We start from the raw sequence: 23,819 nt of genomic DNA, 5'->3' as shown, positions 1-23,819 counted from the left end.
ATGTGAAAAATAATGTTAGTTTTTATTTAAGAAATTATAAAGAAAAAAGGCAAGTAAACCAAAATTAAGAAGAGGGAATTAATCCTGATGAAAGCTAAAAGGAACGTGATCAAAAGAAGTAGAAAGTACAAACAAAATCTAAAATCCCTCCTTTGAAAAATATTAATAAAATCTGGCTCAATTAAGAAAAAACTGAGCCAAAGTGAATGAAACAATGAATTCTATAGAATACTACAAGTAGAGGAGAAATTAAAAGGATGAGAGGAACTATGGTAAGAACCTTCAATCTTAAAGAAAATGGGTGGTATCCTAATAAAGATACAAATTACCAAAATGGATCCTGAATTAAGAAAAATACAGGACTTCCGCCAAGATGGAGGCATAGGTGGAAACACTGTGCCTTCTCCCACAACCAAGTTTGAATACAACAAAGGTTTGGAGAAACAAAGACACAACCAAATGACAGAAAATTGAATTATACGGAAGTCCGACTACATCTAACCGTTCAACGGGGACGGTAAGAGGGGCGGAGCCAGCAGCGAGCAGGGTCGGGCAGGACAGGGCCCCCGACCCAGGCGCGCAGGCAGACGGGAACCAGTTGGGGTGCAGGGCAGACGGCAGGCGCATATTCGCGCACAGAGAGACAGACCACACAGGCCCCAGGGGGCGAGGGCTGACGGAGGTGGCACACTCGAGTGCAGTGGGACGAAACACGTGGGCCCGGTGACGGCAGCAACTGTGGCACCGGTGAGGGCCGTGGTGGCAGGCGGCGGACAGGACGCCATAGTCCCTCTTTGACCCCGCCCCCACATACAACGTCACAACCCAGCAACTGAGTTGCCCTGTTCTAGTGAACACTTTAGGGCTCTGATCCTGCTATAGAACAGGCACGAACAACCCGAAAGATGGCGCAAGAAGAACTCAAAGTCCCAGAGCCAATAACTCTCAGCGACCGAGAAATTGCCAGCCTCTCAGAAGCATAATTCAAAACACTGTTTATCAGGATGCTCACAGAACTGGTTGATTATAGTCACAAATTAGAGGAACAAAGTCACAACTTAGAGGAACATATGAAGGCTAAACTAATTGAAATGAAGGGAGACGCACAGGAAACCAATAGCGATGGAAAGGAAACTGGGACTCAAATCAATGGAATGGACCAGAAGGAAGAACAAAACATCCGACCAGAAAGGAATGAAGAAATGAGAATTCAAAAAAATGAGGAGAGGCTTAGGAACCTCCAGGACATCTTTAAACATTCCAACATCCGGATTATAGGGGTACCAGAAGGGGGAAAGAAACAGCCACGAGTGGAAAACTTATTTGAACAAATAATAAAGGAGAACTTCCCCAGTCTGGCAAAGGAAATAGACTTCCAGGAAATCCAGGAAGCTCAGAGAGTGCCAAAGAAGTTGGACCCAAGAAGGAACACACCAAGGCACATCATAATTACATTAGCCAAGACTAAAATGAAGGAGAGAATCCTAGAAGCAGCAAGAGATAAGGGGACAGTCACCTACAAAGGAGTACCCATCAGACTGTCAGCGGATTTCTCAAAAGAGACCTTACAGGCAAGAAGGGGCTGGAAAGAAGTATTCCAAGTCATGAAATCCAAAGACCTACAGCCAAGATTGCTTTATCCAGCAAAACTTTCATTTAGAATGGAAGGACAGATAAAGTGCTTCTCAGATAAGGTCAAGTTCAAGGAGTTCATCATCACCAAGCCCTTATTATATGAAATGCTAAAGGGACTTATATAAGAAAAAGAAGATGAAAAATATGAACAGTGAAAGGACAGCAAACACACAGTTATTAACAACCACACCTAAAACAAAAGCAAACCAAGAGGACAGCTAGATCAGGAGTGGAACCATAGAAATGAAGAACACATGGAGGGTTAGAAACAGGGGGGTGGGAGGGGGAGAAGGGGGGAGAAGGCACAGAAAATAGCATAGATGGTAGGTAGAAAATAGATAGGGGGGAGGGCGAGAATAGTGGGGGAAATATAGAATCCAAAGAACTTGAGACACGTGGTTATAAGCTAAGGGCAGGGGGAGAATGGTGGGGGAGGGAGGGTGCGGGTGGAGGGGATTGAAGGGGGGGAATAGAACAACTGTAATGGTATAATCAATAAAATATATTAAAAAAAAGAAAAGAAAAATACAAATGGACCAATTATTATTTAAAAAAACTTGAAATGGTACTTAACCTTGCATTGATGACATGGGTTCACAGCTGAGTGTTCATTTTTAGTTAATTCTGATGTAATTCTGAATGCTCAAAGCCTAGAGGAAAAAAATAGGACTCTCTTCAACTCATTTTAAGGTTTAATAACAAAGCGTACTATTACTGACAGCCCTGGCTGTTGTGGTTCAGTGGATTGAGCCCAGGGGTTGTGGGTTTGATTTCATCAGGGCACATGCCTGGGTTGCGCGCTGGGTCCCCAGTAGGGGGCGTGTGGGAGTCCATGAATCTATGTGTCTCTCCCTCTCTTTCTTCCTCCCTTCCCCACTCTCTGAAAAATATATGTAATCTTTAAAAAATATAATTGACATATTTCATCTAACCTAAAATATCCATGATTGTAAAATTAACAATGTTTTATGTACCATTACACAAATTCTTAACCCTTAGGATTTTTATTTTATATTTAGTAAAGACACTGCTAGGCTTATTTTAAGATTATCATCTGTCACTTTTGTACATTGATTAAAAAAAAGAAAATATTGGGCCCTGGCTGGTGTAGCTCAGTGGATTGAGCACGGGCCTGGGAACCAAACAACCATGGTTCGATTCCCAGTCAGGGCACATGCCTGGGTTGCAGGCCAGTTCCCAGCAGGGGACACACAAGAGGCAACCATACATTGATATTTCTCCCCCTCTCTCCTTCTCTTCCCCTGTACAGATAAATTAATAAAATCTTTTTTTAAAAAAGAAAGTATTTTCATACTCGTTCTCAAGCTCTTCTGAATCACTCTTCAAAGCTGATGTTTAAGTAGATACAATATTATCCACTATGCCATCAAAAGCATTAATAATGCTACTTTTCCTGAAAGAAGGATTTATTATTGTTTCTAGTGTTGTTTTTTTCCAAACTGCTGACATTCACATGGCAAATTATGATGCCATAGCTTTCTTGCTCTTGCTTCAAGTGTTAGTGGAAATTTTCAGACAAGTTTAACAGGCACGGGCAACTACAACTATGTTGCAACTCAGGCTGGTGGCCAGCAATTGTCAGCTACATCCTGATTTCAGAGATAGTGAAACACAAAGAAATATATATTACCTGACTGGTGAAAAAAACAGTAAACTATAAACTGATTGGTGAAAAAACAGAAAACTATAAACTAATCTCACATATGGAAAACAGCTGCAAACATTCTAGATCGGGAGTTAGCAACCAAAAGCCTACAATATACCCCCCAAAATCATGACCGGACACTAGACCTTCAAATTCTGAGGAGCATTTGGGCAGTTAACAGGAAGAGAAATTGAGTGAAGATAGTCACGCCATAACTAAATTAGTGCTGGTATCACTTTTTTAGAAAAACAGTGCTTGACCAGGGGCCCAGAGATCCAAGTTACAGTCCTCATTTAGTCCCTTAGCATCCCTGTGACTTGGACCAGTATGTGTCACTCCTGGGTCTCAGTCCTCAAGCAAAAGGGGGGCACACCCAAATTCATTTTCAGCTCTGATAGTCTGGGATCCTTAAGACTAGGACAGTGGTTCATCCACTAAGAATCCAGCCCAGGTTTTGTACAGGACTTTGTGTAAGTCAAACCCTGGGTTACTCAGGTAGAAAACTGGTCACACTGCTCAATAAATCTATCTGCTCTTTCATTTCACACCACAGTGCAGAGTTTAATCACAATGCAAATGGAAATAAAAAATTACCATGTTCCCCTCCCCAACTTATTCCAGACAAATGTGCACCTCTTGGCTCCTCTCTGAACCTCCCCCTCCATAAAAGCCCCATTAGTCTTCCTGCGCAATAGCCTTCAGTGAGAGTCACAAGACAAGGCATTAAACTTGTTTTTGCTGCAACGTTGGAGCTTTCTCACAGCCTTACTCTGTGTTCTTCTCTTGATATTTCTTTTATTTCAAATGAATTTAAATGTATTTATTTACCTTTTTATTATGGAAAAACATACATAAGATGAAACTTTCCCTTTTAACCATTTTAAGTGTACAGTCAAGTAGCATTAAGTACATTCATGTTGCTGTACAACCTACTTATTTACTTTATTTTTATTATTTTTTAAATATATTTGATTGATTATACCATTACAGTGTTCTATTCCCCCCCTCATTCCCCTCTACCCGCACACTCCCTCCCCCACCATTCCCTCCCCCCCTTAGCTTATAACCACGTGTCTCAAGTTCTTTAGATTCTATATTTCCCCCACTATTCTTGCCCTCTCCCGTATCTATTTTCTACCTACCATCTATGCTATTTTCTGTACCTTCTCCCCCTTCTCCTCCTCCCACCCTCCCACCCCCCTGTTTCTAACCCTCCATGTGTTCTTCATTTCTATGGTTCCACTCCTGATCTAGCTGTCCTCTTGGTTTGCTTTTGTTTTAGGTGTGGTGGTTAATAACTGTGAGTTTGCTGTCCTTTCACTGTTCATATTTTTCATCTTCTTTTTCTTAGATAAGTCCCTTTAGCATTTCATATAATAAGGGCTTGGTGATGATGAACTCCTTGAACTTGACCTTATCTGAGAAGCACTTTATCTGTCCTTCCATTCTAAATGAAAGTTTTGCTGGATAAAGCAATCTTGGCTGTAGGTCTTTGGATTTCATGACTTGGAATACTTCTTTCCAGCCCCTTCTTGCCTGTAAGGTCTCTTTTGAGAAATCCGCTGACAGTCTGATGGGTACTCCTTTGTAGGTGACTGTCCCCTTATCTCTTGCTGCTTCTAGGATTCTCTCCTTCATTTTAGTCTTGGCTAATGTAATTATGATGTGCCTTGGTGTGTTCCTTCTTGGGTCCAACTTCTTTGGGACTCTCTGAGCTTCCTGGATTTCCTGGAAGTCTATTTCCTTTGCCAGACTGGGGAAGTTCTCCTTTATTATTTGTTCAAATAAGTTTTCCACTCGTGGCTGTTTCTTTCCCCCTTCTGGTACCCCTATAATCCGGATGTTGGAACGTTTAAAGATGTCCTGGAGGTTCCTAAGCCTCTCCTCATTTTTTTGAATTCTCATTTCTTCATTCCTTTCTGGTCGGATGTTTTGTTCTTCCTTCTGGTCCATTCCATTGATTTGAGTCCCAGTTTCCTTTCCATTGCTATTGGTTTCCTGGACATCTCCCTTCATTTCAATTAGTTTAGCCTTCATATGTTCCTCTAATTTGTGGCTAAAATCAACCAGTTCTGTGAGCATCCTGATAAACAGTGTTTTGAATTATGCTTCTGAGAGGCTGGCAATTTCTTGGTCGCTTAGAGTTATTGGCTCTGGGACTTTGAGTTCTTCTTGCGCCATCTTTTGGGCTGTTCGTGCCTGTTACGTAGCAGGATCGGATCCCTAGGCGTTCACCAGAGCAGGGCAACTCAGTTGCTGGGTTGTGACGCTGTATGTGGGCGCGGGGTCAAAGAGGAGCAACGGCGTCCCGCCTGCCACCTCCCGCGCCGCAACCACAGGTGCCGCAGCTGCCACGGTCACTGGGCCCACACGTTTCATCCCACTGCACGCGAGTGTGCCACCGCCGCCAGCCCTCGCCCCCTGGGGCCTGCGTGGTCCGTCTCACTGTGCAGGAATGTGCAACCATGGTCAGTCTGCCCCACACCCTGACTGGGTCTGGGCCACTTGCGAGCCTAGGTCGGGGGATCTTTCCTGCCTGACCCTGCTCCGCTGCTGGCTCCGCCCCTCTTACCATCCAGGTTGAACAGTTCGTCGTTGTCGGACTTCCATATAATTCAATTTTCTGGTCTTTGGTTGTGTCTTTGTTCTCCAAACCTTTGTTGCATTCAAACTTGGTTGTGGGAGAAGGCACAGTGTTTCCACCTTTGCCTCCATCTTGGTGGAAGTCCCTACTTATTTACTTTAAACATTAAAGTAAAAATAATCACATGCCCTGAGTAACAAATTCAAATAGCACCTAAATGTGTTAAATGAAAATCTTCCTGTCATTCATTTAAAAGGAAATGGCTCTTAAGTTTCTTGTAAATCCTTCCAGAAATATATATTTTAAATCCTCATCTGAAGATACATTTATTAATTTGAGAGAGAGAGAGAAACATTAGTTTCCTCCTGTACACACTCCAGTGGGGGCACTGAACCCTCAACATAGGTATATCCCCTGACTGGGGATTGAATCCGCAACCCTTTGGTGTACACAGGACAATGCTGAAACCAACCGAGCCACCCAGCCAGGGCCTTCCAAAAATATTTTGGATTCATGCACCAGTATATACAGTAAATACTTGAAAATATTTATGCAAGCAGTTTTTTAAAGGCTTATGCACATTGTGCTGCTCCTTGCTGTTTTCATATAAAAAATATCATGGAGCTGTTTCTAAGTCAACACATACAGGTCTATCCCAGTCTTTTTGTTGTGTGACTATGAGGTAATTGATTTAACCAATATCCTATTGATAGCACCATGTCTCTAGTTTTTGTTACTATTGTTTTGTTATTGTTGGTATTGTTACTATTGTTTTGTTATTGTTGTTGTTGTTACTATTTTGCTGTTACAAATGATACTGCAATAATCATCCTTGTATATATATAACTTGTACATTAGCTTCCGTATCTGTAGTCTCAGTCACTGACGGGGGAGTAGCAGGATCAAAGAGGATGTGCGTGTAACTGGTTTATTTTTAAAGGTTCTCTTGGTAAAGAATAAACAACATGAAGTGGTGTTGTTTTTCCAATCATTGCTTTCAGCGATGTTGTGTTAAATACCCTTTGGGCTCTTAAGGGTGTCTTGAGCAGATTCCATAACTTTCCGGTCCATTTAAAACTTCAAAGCTGACTCAAAGCTTTCCCCTTCCCTCAAGAGACTTGGGAGGGCCCCTTCTATTACAGAAATGGAGGAGGGATGGAGATCCAGGGGAAGACGAAGACATTGACTTTTAACATCTCTTGTTGGCTGCACTACTTTTCTGGCTAATTCAGGCAGAAGGTTGATGTCATTTGGTGGCAGGCATCACGATTTTGAGTTCTTCTCGAGGCCTTCCCCCATGTGGGCGATACCGTTCCAGCCCAGCCTCTTCTACTCTCCGCCTCAGCTTCCAACACTGCATGGGTAGGATCTTTCATTTCACAGTTGTTGCTCCCTGAATGGATAACCTTCTTGGAAGGAGTACTGGCAAGATAATTTAAGACCAGATACCTTCTGTTGGGTCCTATCCATCCATAGGACAATTGAGTGTCCTTGCCACACCAGATCACGGAAAGCTGGCCACTGTGCACTTTTTCCAACTCCTTTCCCTATGTCAGGCAGGCACAGGGGAAGGTAAACCTGTCTCTGCCAAAGCAGGCCTCTGTTAGGCAACAAAACGTCTATCTCCCCTTCTGTCTTGCTGGCAGCCCTAATTTTTGTTTGTGATTCTCTTGGCACCCATTCACCTGCATTCAAGCAGAGGAAAACATTCCTCCCTCCCTCTCCCAGAGAAGAGGGGAAAGGCCTCTCTTGGTGATCACAGGCTTCTTTTCTCACAAGACCACGAGCGTTCCTCCCGCTCTTCCCCAGTCTCCTTAGATTAACTCAGCAGGTTGTTAGGGAGGTCTTGTTGGGAGAAGTACTAATTTTGTTTCCTTCCAGAAGTCCTAGGAAGGTGTTTGATTCCCATCTCAAGGTAATCGGTTGATGGCTCTCTTGAAAATGTATACATATCTAGTTTTTCTTACCTAGTGTCTTGTGGTATTGGCTTTCTTTGGGTTTAGATGCAATTTAGAGACAGAAAAAGTACCTCTCAGTTTTTTGTTATGTGCATTTAGCTATTGCAAATTACTCCCCAAGAAGTACTACCACATACAGCGTAAGGGAATACCTGCTTCGCCTAAGCCCTCCCTAGCATTCCCTTCAATAGTTCTGAAGACCAAACTCTCTGGCAGAAGCAAGCCTCTCTGTTTACTTTGTATTACGGGGGAACAGGAAAGAAAAAGAAACTAGACTAGAAATGCAGAACACCAGTCCCCTGATTATCATGTAAGTACTTCCTGTGTTAATGCTGGACTGTTTTGATGGCTATGTTTGAACTCCAATAATTGGCTACAGAGTCTGGCTTCTGTGAGGGTGAGAGCAGGTACTACCAGAAGGCAGCGAACCTATTGGGAACACTGGGCCTGGAGGCTAGAGGAGGAACCTACACTCCTTGAGGCCTGCGTGTTGAGGTGCTTAGGGAGAGATGCCAAGGGGAGTATGTTATAAAATATCTGGCTGGCCTTTGTCCTTGAGGCCTGGGAGATAACCAATAAATCTTTGGAATTTTCAGAGTAATAGCAGTGTCTTTGTTATTCATGGGCGGCTGCTCAGACCAAACCTAGTAGTTTATGCTAATTAGGTGACTCATGGTGGACCCCTAGACAGTTCATATTAATGAGGTGACTCAGGATGGGGTCTAGCCAAGCCATAAAGACCAACCCTGTGATTAGAGGATTGGGGTTTTAAGCTATGCAATGTCAGCTCAACCTCTGGGAAGGGAAGGGGTCTTCAGATTGAGTTCAACCCACATGGGCAATGATTCAATCAACTGCCTAGATAATAAGACCCCAATAAAAACCATGGACATCAAATCTCACAGAAGATTTCCTCCATACTGCACACCGATGTGCCAGCCAGGAAGCAACGTGTCCCCAACGATGACGGAAGCCTTGTTTCTGAGACCCTCCTGACCTTGTCTACCTGTTTCTGCCTTTGACTGATTTTGATTTGTAGCCTTTTGCTATAATAAAACTGTGACTGTAAGTATAGTACTTTCTTGAATTCTAGAATAGTATCGAAACTTAGAAGACAGTGGGAAGCTCCACATGGGAAGCCACAAGGTCAGAAGGTGGCCTGTACTTATAGCGGGTGTCAGCTTGAGGGCAGGCTCCTGGAGGACTGTGCCTTTTCTTAACCTGGGAAGTCTGGCCTGAGACAGAACTCAGTACCAGGAAGGAGAATCTCTAGGCAAACGTTGGAACCAGGAGGTCTAGTCACCCTTACCCCTGTGTTCTTTTGAAGAATTCAAGACACATAAATTAGCATCCATCTATGTTCATTACTGAAGAGGTCAAACAGCCTTGTGGCTTAGTGACTAGACTGTACACCTGAAATGTCCTCTCTTTCCTAAAGACTTGGCCCAGTGGGCTACTTCTACAGGTCAAGGGAAGAGAATGGCAGGTTCTTCAGGGACCATAAATTATTCAACTTTGTGTCCCTTTCTGAGAAACTACAACAGCACTTCCATATGAGAAATAATAAAAATAGTAGTAGTAGTAGAATTTAATAAAACTCAGGAAGGTTCATATATGGTGGCCAGAGGGCTTGAGAATCATTCATCTTACAGGTTAAAAAAGAATAGATCAGGCAAAAGCAATGAAGAATGAAAGAAGATGTGAAAAAGTTTATGAAATCATGAAATGTATGGATGAGGTAAACAAAGAGTGCTTACTCTCCATTAAATGGCAAAGTATTTACATTGTGAAGCAGGAAATTTTAATACAAGCAGTATACACAGTGGGCAATAATCTGAGAGAATCCATTCTTCAATGAAATAGTGCAAGTTGAAAATATCACAAGGAGAGGAAATTCAAGAGGGATTAATGAAAACAGATCATTTGTTAAGGAAAAATGAAAATTTAGAGAATTCATCATATCCTTCTGAGGCCGTGGAATACAGTCAAGCATTCACACAATATGTGCTTGGGTTTCACGGTAAAAGTGGAGCCCTCCGCTGAGTGGATGATGGGGAGGACTCAGTCTCGTCTCCCAAAAGCTGGGGCCCCATTACAACAGATCCTGCCTAGGATTCTCTGGGGCTCATTCGGCTGTGCAGTTATGCTGGAACTCTGTTCCACCCTCAGATGTCAGTCTATACACCTCAAAAGAAACCATTTCAGTCCTCCCTATTGGGTCTCCGACAAACTGTCACCTCTACTGGCACTCTCAGACTCGGGCGGGAAGGACGCTATCCAAGTTCTATTCCTTTCTGAGGAGTCCAGCTGCAGGCCCAAATCCTATGTGTAATATTTCAGACTCGATCTTGAGAAATAGCAAGGCTGTGCCTGGCAGGCCTCATGGGAAGAAGCTGCCCGTCCCATACCAGATTTGATGCACTGCCAACACATTACAATTTCCTGGGGGGAGGTGCCGTGGAGGACTCAGCCCTCCTCCCCACCCCAACCAGCCAGGCTCGCACACATACCCACATTCCTACCCCAGACGCCTCCTTTCAGATCCCTCCTCACTGGGGGCCTTGGCTGAGGCACTTCTCCACTTTCACTCAGTACCTTTCCACTACTAACCCTTCCCTCACACTCCCACCCCCTGGCCCACGGGTCCATAAAGAGGCAGGAGCTTTTTTTCAGGAGTCATCGATAGTTAGATGATTTCCCCTGCATGTACTGCATTCACCTGAAAAGTTTTCACGATGTACATTAACGACATAAATACCCAGCAATAAGGACTGTAAAATAAATTTTGATGCATCTTAAAGATATCATAATATGCAGGTATTAAAATGACAATGGAAATAAATGAGAAGATCTTACAGATGGTTCAAAGCATCATGTACTCTACATTTGCATTCATCTAAAAAAGTATGTCGACAAAATTGTTAGTAACTGTTACCTCCCCGGGTGGTGAGGTTATATGTTTGATTTTCTTGCCTATCTGTACTTTCTAATCTAGGATGAACAGGTATTATTTCTATAATAAGAAAAAAAACATGAAAGTTATTTTTAATGAGCATGAGCACATTGAATGAGCAACTCTATATCTAAAAAATTTAAGCATGCGTGCAAAGCTTTAGCCAGAGTAATATTTATCAAAAAGTTGTTTCTAATAGAGAAAATCTAGAAATAACACAATATCTAGTGTTAAGAGATTAGGAAAATAAATTTTAATACATTCATAGATTATAGTATTAGGCAACTAAATTAGATATTTAAGAACCTGAAAAGAGGTTCATAATAAGAGATTAATAGTTTTTTTAAGGGAGGTTACATAACAGTGTATTTCTACACACTTTGACCCAGAAATTCAACTTTTAAGAAATACTAGCACAAAGATATGAATGTGAATATCTTGATTGAGACATTTCAGTGAAAAGGTTGAAGTTACACTAATTTATGAATGGAATGCTAAAAAATAATGACACAATCATATAGGCTACTAAGCAATTGTTTTAAAAAATAAAATAAATTTCTATGAGCTAACATGAAAAATGCCATGATTTATTCTTGAGTGAAGATAAACTTGTATGAAGGGATTGTGAAACAGATTCTAAATTTTATATTTCTATTCTATTTCAATATCTTTATGACCAATGACTATAACTTTCACAAACAGAAAAAAGATTTTTGAAGCATTTCATGTAATATATGTGTGTATGAGAATATAATATTTGTAACAAAAACACTGAAGTACTATCAAAATGTTAACTGTGGTTATTTCTGGTTGGTAAGATTAGAGCTTATTTTGTATTTTGCTATTTTTGCTACTTAATATTCTTTGAGATTTTTACAATATTCTTTGAGGTTATAGAACAACAAACATATTGTTATATAATGAGAGAAGTTGAAACTGCTTTAAATTTTAGGATCTTCCTTTGGTTTTCATTCTTAATGATCCCAAATGCCCTGCCCAGGGCTTGCCCACAGTTCCTACGTTCCCACTGAGGAATGCAGCTTCTCACAGGCAGAGGCAGCTTAGTTCAAAGCCAAAAAGACAAAGAAACCCATTCATCAAAGATCACAGATTTTATGATTCTGTGTGGAAGCCCAGACTAGGGAAATCTACATACAGAGAAAGTAAGCTAGTGGTTGCTTAGGCCTGAGGAGTAGTAGGAGGGGGAATGGGTAGGGGCGGTGGTGGGTGGTGAAGAGTGACAGTAAAGAATATGGGGTTTCCTTTTTTGAACTTACATATATATATTTTGCTTTATGCCCTTTATAGTAGAGAATATAAGCTGTAGTCGGTTAACGGAATTTTAGATTTGAAGAAAGCTCTTCAACTGTCTGAGCCATGCTGCTTTATTATTCCCATTCTGAGATGAGGAAACAGAAGTTAGAGAACAAGAGGAGTGTGTTGGTCGCATGATTTGCAAGCGGAGGCCAGAGCCTGTCTGCCTCACAGTGCACATGCTTTCTGCTCTGTGACCGGTAGGTGTGCTGGAGATAGGCTGCAAGCAATCTTTTTTCCCAAGGGCTGCTTTATGATATGCTGTCTTTAAAAAAATGTGGAAACATGTATGTAACAAACTTTACTAATTGCACCATTATTAAGTATACAGTTCTGTAGCATTAAGCACATCACTTTTTTGTGTGAAATCATTACGACCATCCCTCTCCAGAATTTTTCATCTTCTCCACTGAAAATCTACACTCATTAAAAATAACTCCCCATTTTTCCTTCCCCTCCCTCCAACCCTGGTGACCACCATTCTACTTCTATTAATACGAACTTCACTACTCTAGGTTCCTCATAGAAGTGGAATCACATAATATTTGTCATTTTGTGACTGGCTCATTTCACTTAGCATAATGTTTTCAAGGTTCACACATGAGTCAGACTTTCATTCCTTTTTAACACCTAATGTACATACAATATTCCATTGTATGTATATACTATATTTTGTTCTTCCATTTTTCTGGTGATGGACACTTTGGTTGCTTACATGGTTTGTTTTTTTTTTTGGCCTGTCACAAACACCACTGGTGTAAACACAAGTATACAAATACCTGTTTGAGTCCTTGCTTTCAATTCTTTAGGGCAGCAATTTTTAACTAGTGTGTTGTAGCACCCTGGTGTGCTGAAAAAATTTTTAAAACATGCAATACCTAACTATTTAGTGGGGACACTGACCTTTTTTTCCTTAGATTGTCAAATAAAAAATGACAACAGAAAAGACACTAGCTGTCCGCTGTGAATGAATCAAAATTATACCTGTATATTTTTGTCAGATAGGCAAAAACTATAGTCTATATTTTGGTGTGCTATAGAATTTTAGATATTAGGTTATGTGTGCCATGGGATAGAAAAGCTTGAAAATTGCTGCTTTAGGGTATATACAACAGATTGGAATTGCTGGATCACATGTAATTCTACATTCCATTTTCACCAGCGGGGGTATCTTGAAGTAATAAAATTACCTTAAAATTGACTGTGGTGATGGTTGTACATATCTGTGAAAGTATTGTATTAAAAACTACTGAGTTGTACAGTTTAAATGGGTGAATTGTACACTACTTGAATAAATATACCTGATTTTTTGTTAGGATTTTTCTTAGCATTTTTTAAAAGATTTCATTTATTTATTTTTAGAGAGAGGGAAGGGAAGGAGAAAGAGAGGGAGAGAAACATCAATGTATTGTTGCCTCTTGCATGCCTCTCACTGGGGACCTGGCCTGCAACCCAGGCCTGTGCCCTGACTGGAAATCAAACCAGTGACCCTTTGGCCAGTGACCCACAGGCCCACACTCAATTCACTGAGCCACACTAGCCAGGGCCTGATTTTTTTTTTTTAAAGCAAAAGAGACATAGGCTGAGCCCTTCTCAACATTCACCCCCAAGAAGAACCAGCACATTTCCCAATCTTAAAATACTGGCTGTTTTCATCAACTGTGCTAGATTCTGGACATCTAGTTTCGGGGAATCCGGTGCTTATTAAAACTCTCCCTCTGGTTACAGTGCATTAGACATTTGGTGATGAATGTGGGTTGAAGAATGTCCATTTTATTATTTTAATTATTCTTAATATAATGTTTACTTCTGTTTCCCACAGGTGTTCCCCTCTGTATCTTGTTCCTGCCTGTCCAATGGAACTCACTGTCTGACAAGTGAAGCCTCAGAGACAGGTTCCTGGCTAAGACTCAGAGTGGCAACCCTTTCCAAAGGCCCCCGATCATCCTAGCAAGCACCAGCAAAATATGTCTTGCACCTTTTTAAAGTTCATTGGGGGTGGAAAAGGCAACCTAAGAATCATTTAGGTGCATGACTGTAACATTAAAAAAAAAACCTAACAATAATCTACTAATTGCTGTGACTCAGTCTCTGTGGTTCACAAAGACCAATGTCCACACATGTAAGGACCAGGAATCTTCCCACTCACTTTTAAAGAAATTATTTAATTTGGGTTTCTGAAACAGTTCATTACTCACTGTGTTATTGAAATTCTGGAGTACATGTGCCCTTCTCAGTCAAAGATGATACTGTTGCTGCTTTTATTTCTTGGGATGAATTTCGCACATTGACATCAGCTTTCAGTTTTCCAGGCATGCTCCCAGTGCTCCTGTGAATACTCACTTCATCTCCATGAGCTGCTTCTTCACTTTAAAATGAGAAAGTTAAAGTAGAGTATCTCTGAGGTCTTTGCCAGTCAGTTATTGTTTACTGAGTAAATTATAGAAGAAAGTATTTATTTGAAGGACATTTTCCTTCTCTTAAGGAGTTTAGCCTCTATTAAGACCACTTCCCCCCTTTCTGTAACCCAGAGTCACAACACTGAACCATTATGCTCTACTGGCTCTGAGTAGGCATGCAACCAAAAAACCGCAAAATGTAGTTCCAATTTACCTGTCTAGTTATTTCCCGTTGCTCTCCTAAATGATCCATTCAGTTCTATCCACATGGACTGCTTGCTTTGATTCCTGACTCTGGCTTAACCTTTTGTAGACTGCTCTGCCTGGTTTTAGGAATTGTATCTCGATCCCTTGTGGCTAAGGGTGAGGGACGACCTTTGGAGTGCCAGCCGCAGGAGACAAAGCTTGTCTCTGGTAGAAAATGCTGTCTCAGTTTCCTCTCCCTGCCCCCAAAGCTTGGTCAGAAGTCAATGACGGGTAAGACCCCTCACAACAAGGGGCAACCTAAGCCAGACTGGATCACTTGGGAGGCTTCATGGAAGGACTGGGGGGGTGGGGAGGGGCTCCAACAAAGAGCAATGGGCTCTTGCTCCCCAGCTCTGACATAGCCCCAGTCCCCATGTTCTCTGGGAGAAGCACTTCCTGGCTCTAATCCCCTTAAGCCTGAATACCTGATGGGAAAGGGTGCAGCTCCCTGCCTTGCTAGAGCGTGTCCTGGGGAAAAATCTGGCATCACAAAGACTTTCCTGATAAACCTGTGAAATCTGCTCTGCTAAGAGTGCTTTCATTCATATGATAAGGGTCTGAGAGGAAATGAGTGTGTCTCCCAAAGTTTCTGCAACTCTCTTCCTGACAGACACTGACTCAGACTCCGAAGCCCTCAGATATCTTTGAAATGTTACCTACTGTTTGATCCTTGCCGCCCTGTATTCCTGTGTATTACAACCCAATAAAGGGCTATGGAGGAAGGCACCCAGGGCCTTTTTTCCTCGGAGAAACTGGCCGCTGCTGGCCTTTGTCTACCCGGAAAAACTGGCCACAGCTCACTTCTCCTCCCCGAGCAGATGCGTCATGTCTCGGCCATTATTCACTTTCGTCCGTGGCACTCAGGGGGACTCCAGAGAGAAGTCGCCCCCACATAACCGCATGCTATTTCCTCTGCCTGGAATATCTTTCCTATCTCTGCCCTGTGAAATGCTACTTGACTAAGTCGAGTTCCCCTTTCTCTGTGAAGATTTCTCTCGATGGGCCTTAAAAACAGAAACCATAACATATTTCTGTATCCTTGGCTTCTGTCATTAAACCTTAAGCTAAAAATGATTTTAAAATATTTATGATAACATCCTCGTTTGAACTGTTATCTGTGTAAATGTCTTATCTCTCCCACAAAACTACAAATTTCTTGAGGGCAGGGACCATATACGTAATTTTTTAATGTCCTTAGAGTTTGAGAATGAGAATGACATCCCTATTGCTTCTGAGTTATGATCCACAGAAATATCAATTCAGGAATCAGACGATAATCCAAATACCAGCCTTTTATGGTAATGCTAGATTAGAGAAAGCCTGTATTGGAGGTCAAAATCAATTTCACACTTCTCCCCAAATTGAACTTAATTACAGGAAGAACTTGTACAACCACAGGCCATCTATAGAAGCAGGGTCTGCTCTGGTGACAATACAAAGAAGAAAAGAATGCCCATCTGTGGGCAGCATCATCCCAAAAGGTAGCCAAGGAAGGACTTGGCCAAATAAATAAGATCTTCAATCTTTTTCATCTCATTGCATGCATAAACTAGTTACTAAAATTCTGTGGCACACCAAAAATATATATTTTTGCCAATCTGACAAAAAATAGGTATACTTTTACCCTGGCTGGTGTAGCTCAGTGTATTGAGTGCGGGCCTGCGAACCACACGATCGCGGTTCGATTCCCAGTCAGGGCACATGCCTGGGTTGCAGGCCAGTTCCCAGCAGGGGGCTCACGAGAGGCAACCATACATTGATATCCTTCTCTCCTCCTCTCCTTTCCTTCCCCTCTAAAGATAAATAAATAAAATCTTTTAAAAAATAGGTATACTTTTGATTCATTCACACCAGAAGTTTATTGTCGTGTTGGCTGTTGTCATTTTTTATCAAGAAGGGAAAAGAAGTCCATGTTCCTGACTAAATAGTGAGGTACTGTATGTTTTAAAAACTCTCATGACACACTGGTTGGAAATTGCTGATATAAACCATTTTACCTTCCATACGACACAACAAGTGGGAGGTACATGTAAAAAGGATCATAGCTTTGTCCCTAACACTTCTAAGAAAGCAGACAAACTATGTTTGGACCAAGCTAAGAAAACATGGAGAGGAAGAGATTGGTATCCTCTACATTTGATAAATTTTTGTGGAAAAATAGTAACAAAACAATGAATGCCATTCTGAGAATAGTCCCTTTTCCGAACTTAAAAAAAAGATTTTATTTATTTATTTTTAGAGAGAGGTAAAGGGAGGGAGAAAATGAGGGAGAAACAATGATGTGCAAGAGATACCTCTCACACTCTCCCACCTGGGAACCTGGGCCTGCAACACAGGCATGTGCCCGGACTGGGAATCAAACCAGTGGCCTTTCAGTTCATAGGCCAGCATTCAATCCACTGACCCACACAGGCCAGGGCAATCGTCCATCTTTTTAATGTACCATTCACAAACTATCTGTAGCCTCCTAGGTACCAGTAGGAGTTGGAGCCAGCCTTTGGAGGTCAGTCTGAGGTCAGGCAGGGAGCATCTCAGGAATCTGAGCTGGGTGCTGAGTTTCAATGTCTGACACAACTGGTTGGTTAAAGAGGGGGAGGCCTGGGGATTCTAGAGGCTTTTAGGTCAATTCTAAGGTAAAAATTCTGGAGGATTACTTTAAATTCCAAGTGGAACAAAATGAGAAGGGAGTCAAGATGAGGAACCAAGAGGGTAAAGAATAGTGGTTACTTTTTCCATGAGAAAGGTTAGCATGGGTTACAGGAAGGGAGGGCCTTCAGGGCTTATACTGGTCATAGTTCCAGTGCTAGCTCCATTCCATTGAATCCACGTTCTGTGTCTCAGATAATAGCATGAGAGCCTCTACAGCAAGAATAATGGCTCTGCCTGTAGCAAACATTACACAAAGCAGTGTGACACAGGAGTTCCCTTCCTTGTGATCTACCTTGGCTTCCCAAGTCCACTTAAGTACAGTCAATTATGTCACAAACAATTCAGGCAGAAGTTTTATCTTCAGAAATATTCTGTTAACACATGCATGGGTGTATTCTCTAGACCACTTTGAGTTCCTTGTTGTAATATCTCAATTTATAATTCCTCTGGCTGCCTGAGTTATTCCAGTTTATGAGACACTTCACAAGTTACTCTCAGGTACTAGCCCAGAGTAATGTTAATACCTAAGTGTAAAAGTGCCCAAAAGTTTTGGAACCAGGAACTCAACTCAATTCCACATTCATCGTTGAAGGAAAATAAGTTTTAAATATGGTAAAATTATGTAATAAAAAGCTGCATAAGTTATTCTAAACATGAAAACCACTAGTCCATTTCCCTCAAAATCAGTCATGAAACAGGAAATTTTCTATATCATTGTTATTCATCATTGTTTTGTAGATTCTGGAAAATGCAACAAGATGAGAAAAATGTAATTGTAACAAGTACTCAGAAAATATTAAATTATTTATTTTTGATGTAATTATTTATCCAGATTTTCAAAAGACTGTTAAAAATGGAATGGAAGAAAATAAAATTGGGTAAGATGGCTCTATATCAGAGTTTCTTTTCTATATAAGCCAACCCTGTATGAGTAAATATTCCCCTCAGAATAGTGACAAACCATAAAATGCTTAGTGATAAGTTAACTAGAAAGGGAACAGCAGAGTAAGGACCCTCCAAAATAACAAAGTAAGTCCTTCCAAAGATCAACACTTTTATAAAAGTGACAAAAATAATGAATAGAAAAACTTTTAATCAACTCTCTCACAACTATGGAAATTAATCAAAAGCCTGCAACAATCTGAAGATCATTTATTTACTCAGATAAAATGGCTGAATTGTAATAAAAACAGCAAGTCTGTGGCATTTTAACTTATTTAAATCTGCCTCATCCTAATTCTGCAGTATTCTGAAAAACCAACTGCTTCACAGCTGTGATAGCTGTGGAAAACAGTAGTCTAGCAGTCACTGAAGGGATCACAATGGATTGGGGGTCCTTAAAAGTCCCAAGAAAATATTTGACCATCTGGCAGCTCCCTGGAAAAGCCCCATCCACACGGCTTATCTTTTTTGGGTTCACAGGCCAATGCTCAATCCACTGAGCCATACCAGCTGGAACAGCTCATGTTTTTTAAAAAATTTTATTATTATTTTTTATTTTTGAAGTAAGGGGAAGGGAGGAAGAAAAAGAGGGAGAGAAACACTGATGTGAGAGAGAAACATCAATCGGATGTGTCTTGTATGCACCCTGACCAGGACTGAACCCACAGCCCAGGCATGTGCCTTGACTGGTAATCAAACCAGTGATCTTTCACTTTACAGGGTGACATCCAACCAACTGAGCCACACAAGTCAGGGCTCACAGGGGTTAACTTTATGTAACCTAGCTCAGAGTTTGGTCACTGAGAAAATCTCTATCCCCAGCGTGTTTGTCAAAAACAATCAGTGACAACTTTTTAACATCACAGCTATCTGAGGCAGCAATACCAGCACTACCAGGTTAGGCTAATAAGAGGCTCATTAAAAAAAAATTAAAAGAAAAACCTGGAGAATAAGAAGTCCATAAGGGGATTTGAAAGATTCAAAATGTTCCTGGAGATATAGAAAGCAAAGTGCACATACAGTGCTTTGTGCATACCCAGGAATATCTCTTCTCTGGCTGACTTAGAGGTTCTGAAAAGCAGGAGGTGAAGGGTAAGGCAGAGTTGTAAACTGCTGGATTATTGAAGTCTTGACCCAACATACACAGAGCACCTTGGCAAAGAATAAGAAACCTATTGGTTCAAGACAGTTAAGGAAATCTCTTTTCAATGATTAACTGACTACTAAGCTAACTTAGAAGAAACTTCAGTGACTGCATAGACCAAAGAACACAGACTTTACAAAATAATTCCAGAAAAGTCACTAAACAAGCAAACAATAGCAGGAGCTGCAACAACAAAAATAACAAAAAGAAACAACAAATCATAAGATTGTTGAAAAAATATGATTGACAGACTTGTCACATTACATAATTTAAAGTGTCCTGCTTTTCAACAAAAAGTTATGAGACACACAAAGAAATTGGAAAGTATGGCCCATACATAGGAAGGAAACAAAATCAGTCAATAAATAGTTGTTCTTAAGGAAACCCAGATTTTGGACTTACTGAACAAGTTTTTCAAGTCAGGAATTATACATATGTTCAAATAATTAGAGGAAATCATGTGTAAATAACGAAAAGAAAGTATGGGAAGGATGTCTCCAAAAATACAGAACATCAACAAAAAGACAGTAATTATAAAAAAGGACCAAGTAGAAATTCTTGATTTGAAAATTATAATAATTAAAATGACAAATTTACTGCAGGAGCTTTAACAGGTAAAAAAGAATCGGCAAACTTGAAGATAGGTCAATTAAGATAATCCAGTCTGAAAAACAGAAAGAAGGAAAAAGATAAATGAACAAAGTTTCAAAGATTTGTGTGACACCATCAAGTGTACCAACATAAGCATAATATGAGTCTCATAAGGAGACAAGAGAGAAAAGGGCAAAAACAATATTTGAAGGAATAATAACTGAAAGTGTACCAAATTTGATGAAAAGCATTAATTTACAGATACAAGAAGCTCAAAAAATTTAAGTACAATAAGCACAAAGATATCCATGCCCATACACACCATAGTCAAACTGTAGAAAACCAAAGATTCATCCTTCAAGCAGAAAGAGAAAGAAATGGCTCTTCACATACAAGGAATCCTCAATAAGATTAATGGCTGATTTTTCATCAGAAACTATGGATGCCAGAGGCAGTGGGAAGACCTATATAAAGTGCTAAAAGGAAAAAACTATCAACCAAGAATATATCTTTGTCTTTCCAAGAAAAAGAGAGAAGGAGAGAGAGAGAGAGAGTGAGTTTGTGGCTAGCAGACATGCCCGCAAACAGATGCTACAGGGAGTCCTTTAGGATGAAATAAAAAGACACTAGAGAGTAGCTGGAATCCAGTTTTAATTTAAAAAGTGGCTTTATTTATGAAGAAATAAAGAGCACTGGTAAACATAACTACATAGGTAAATATATAAGGCAGTATAAATGTATTTTTCATTTTAACTCTTTTATCTGATACCAAAGACAATTGCATAAAAACAGTAATCGGTTATAAAACTGTTGATGGGCTTATAATGTATAAAATCATACAAATAATATTCATTTGAAAATAATAGCACAAAGGAGGAATAAATGGAGCTACATTGAAGCAAAATTTTGTATCCTATTGAAATTAACTTGCTAGTACTTTAAATTAGATTATTTTTTTAGAGAGAGAAAGGGAAAGACAGAGAGAGACACCGAGAGACATCAATTTTGTTGTTCCACTTATTTATGCATTAACTGGTTGCTTCTTGTATATGCTCTAACCAAAAATTGAACCCACAACCTTAGCATATTGGGAGGATGCTCTAACCAACTGAGCTATCTAGCCAGGGTTGCGACTATATCTAATTGCAGAGAGGCACTCCACAGGTTTATGTGCAGGGGGTGGAGGGAATATTTTGTTTCTTTTGTCAGGAGAATGACATTTTTAGGTGCGTGTTGGGGATGGGGAGAGCCAGGAGGCAAGAACACCAGTTAGGAAACTATTAAAAAGATTCAGACTAAGGTGATCAAATGCTAACAAAAGCAGCAATATGGGAATGCAGAGGAGGGGAAAATTTTCAGAAACATTTCTAAGGTAAATAGGGCAGGCCTTGGTGGAAGATGGAAAACCATCTGTGCCTTGCGGCTGAGGTTGGGCACACTCTAGTATGGGAAAGAGAATACTGGGATTGGAGGTGGGAACCACATCCAAAGAAATATTCCACTACTTTCCAGAATTTAGAGGGGATGTGTGAATAATGGGCAAAGAGCCCATAGAGAAATTCTGAGGGATCAGAAGATCACAGAGATCAGAAGGGCAAATCCTAAATCTAGAACCATCAAACTAACGATCTGCTTCTGATCTCTGAAGTCAGCTGTCCTAACGAACAGATGAACCCACAAGCTGTCTTCAGTAGAGCAATCCCCAAGAGGACATTAACTCCGTGCCCCCACCCCGCCACCCCTACCAACGCCCCAATCCCTGGTTTTCTGCAAGTTCTGAATGAAAGGGTCTGCCTGTATAGAATAAGAGCTCTGCGAAGAGTACTGGGTAAAATTGCAGGCATAACTCATGCTCTGGGGAAATCCAGCTTTTTGCTCACTGCCTTGAGGAAAGCCTTGGCTATCCCTCTTTCTTCCTCTTATTTTTCCTCTCAGTTGAACCTTTCTGTGAGAATTCCTTTGGGTAACATCATGCCTAAGACACCTCATGTCGCTACTCTCCTTTTGGAGTGGGCGCAGCCCCACCTGGCTTTCCTCCCTTACCCCCCTCACCAGTCACAGAGTTTCCTCAGCACAGTTGTAAAAATGTGGGATTTCCCAATCAGCATACAATAAATGAAAATACAAAAAGTATAGGTTCCAGAGACTTTTTCCAGATCTCGCCCTATGACTCCTCCAGGGTGTCTTAAACAACAGCTCATGCATATTTTCAAGGGGCGGACATCTGTTTGTGGTTTCCTCTTAGCATTCCCGGAAAAAAAGTAGTATCCTTGTCTTTCTGATTATACAAGTACAAACTCAACGTAAAGAATTTAGAAAATCCAGATAGTATAAAATAAAAAACACTAATTGGTAATTCCACCCCAGAAACACAAAATGAACATTTGCATAGAATCCTTCCCGTTTTGTTACTGGCCTTTTGGAGATCCAAGCCTGAGGCTCCCCGACCCGCGGGGTCAGCTCCTAGGGCAGCTGCTAGCCAGAGGCTCTGGAACCAGCCCTGCAGGGAGACACACACCAGGGAGGGTCAGAGCAAGGGGCGTGGAGGCGGGGCTGCCCCCAGGGACTCAGCGGTGGCGCGAGGAGGGAGACACGCGCAGTTGGATGACAGCCTAGCGAGTTGGTCGGTGGGTCCTGGAGATGTTCAGGTTTTGACAGGGCTCCCAGGCCGAGCGCCTGCCCGGACGCGCGGCTTGAGGAGGAGCGGCTGGAGAGGCGAGAGGCGCAGTCTTGCTTGGGCCCAGCTGGAGGCTTCCCCGCGGGGCTCAGCACGCTCGCGCACACCGCAGAAGCCGGCGCCGCCGTCCCTCCGCCTCCACGCCCAGTTGCGGGCGCAGCGATGGGCGCGGCTCCGGGCCGAGCCCTGCCCACCTCCTTGCCAGTCCCTTCCAGACCCGCGAATCCACGAGAGACCGGGGCAGCGTGGACTTGAGGCTTCTCGGAGGTCGGGGACCCAGTGAGGTGAGCAGCGCGCCCTTGAACTTGTCCCCAGTCTGCCTTGCAAGGGTACATTAAACGCAGAGTGCAAGGTGGCAAGTAGGATGGGCTCCCTTACCGGGAATGTGAAGTCCTGACTGCAGAAAGTTTTATTGCACTGAGGTCTGTCGAACTGCTTTGTTCTGAGCTTCAGAGAGCGGCCCGGGAGCTGCAGCATCCTTGCGCCCTGGCGAGCACCAGTTTCCAAGTTAGCTCTTTCAGAAACTCGGGGCCACTTGTTAGCCCTCGGTGTTTGAATGCTTTATATCTAGGTACACATGCGCTACTGAAGAAAACGACATTGAAGTTTTTCTATAGAATCGAGTTCTGTTGTTAACATTTCAGAATAAAAATCTTGGGGGAGAGATCATGGCATGATGCTCTAACTCTCCCCTTCGCTGGTTTTCTAGATAAATGCGCCCGTGAATAGGCAAATTACTCCCTGCTCTAAAATGAAATGTCTTTCTCCGTGTAATCCTTTAAATGAGGATACGGAGGATAACATTAAGTTATTGCACCCTTACATAAATGTGAAAAATTATCAGGTGGGGATTTTAAAATGGTTGATATAGATGTATTAGGCAGCAAGGCCGACAGAAGAAAATCAAGTTTTCTCCGCCGGTGATGAAATACAGCACGGAAGGCTTCCCTGAACCCTGGGTAGCGGCCTAGATTGCACTGTCGCTTCTTCCTTTGCTGCAGTTGTAGCAAACCGGTGCGCAGATAAATGGCCGAGGAAGGGACTGTGTACGGCAGATTGAG

At 41.7% G+C, this 23,819-nt stretch overlaps 1 protein-coding gene across 1 annotated transcript in view; it reads left to right on the top strand.

The window, feature by feature from the left end:
* The first annotated feature begins 22,972 nt into the window (after positions 1–22,972).
* Positions 22,973–23,819, top strand: part of GPR156 (G protein-coupled receptor 156) — a 96,802-nt gene continuing 95,955 nt past the window's right edge. The window contains exon 1 of the mRNA XM_037045582.1: positions 22,973–23,042. The gene's annotated coding sequence lies outside the window, so the exon portion shown is untranslated. The remainder of the gene's footprint in view (positions 23,043–23,819) is intronic.

Source organism: Sturnira hondurensis, unplaced genomic scaffold (genome assembly GCF_014824575.4).
Source record: "Sturnira hondurensis isolate 20B ecotype Veracruz unplaced genomic scaffold, ASM1482457v3 Scaffold0004338, whole genome shotgun sequence".
Taxonomy (NCBI): Eukaryota; Metazoa; Chordata; class Mammalia; order Chiroptera; family Phyllostomidae; genus Sturnira; species Sturnira hondurensis.
This window is presented reverse-complemented; position numbering and strand designations above follow the sequence as displayed.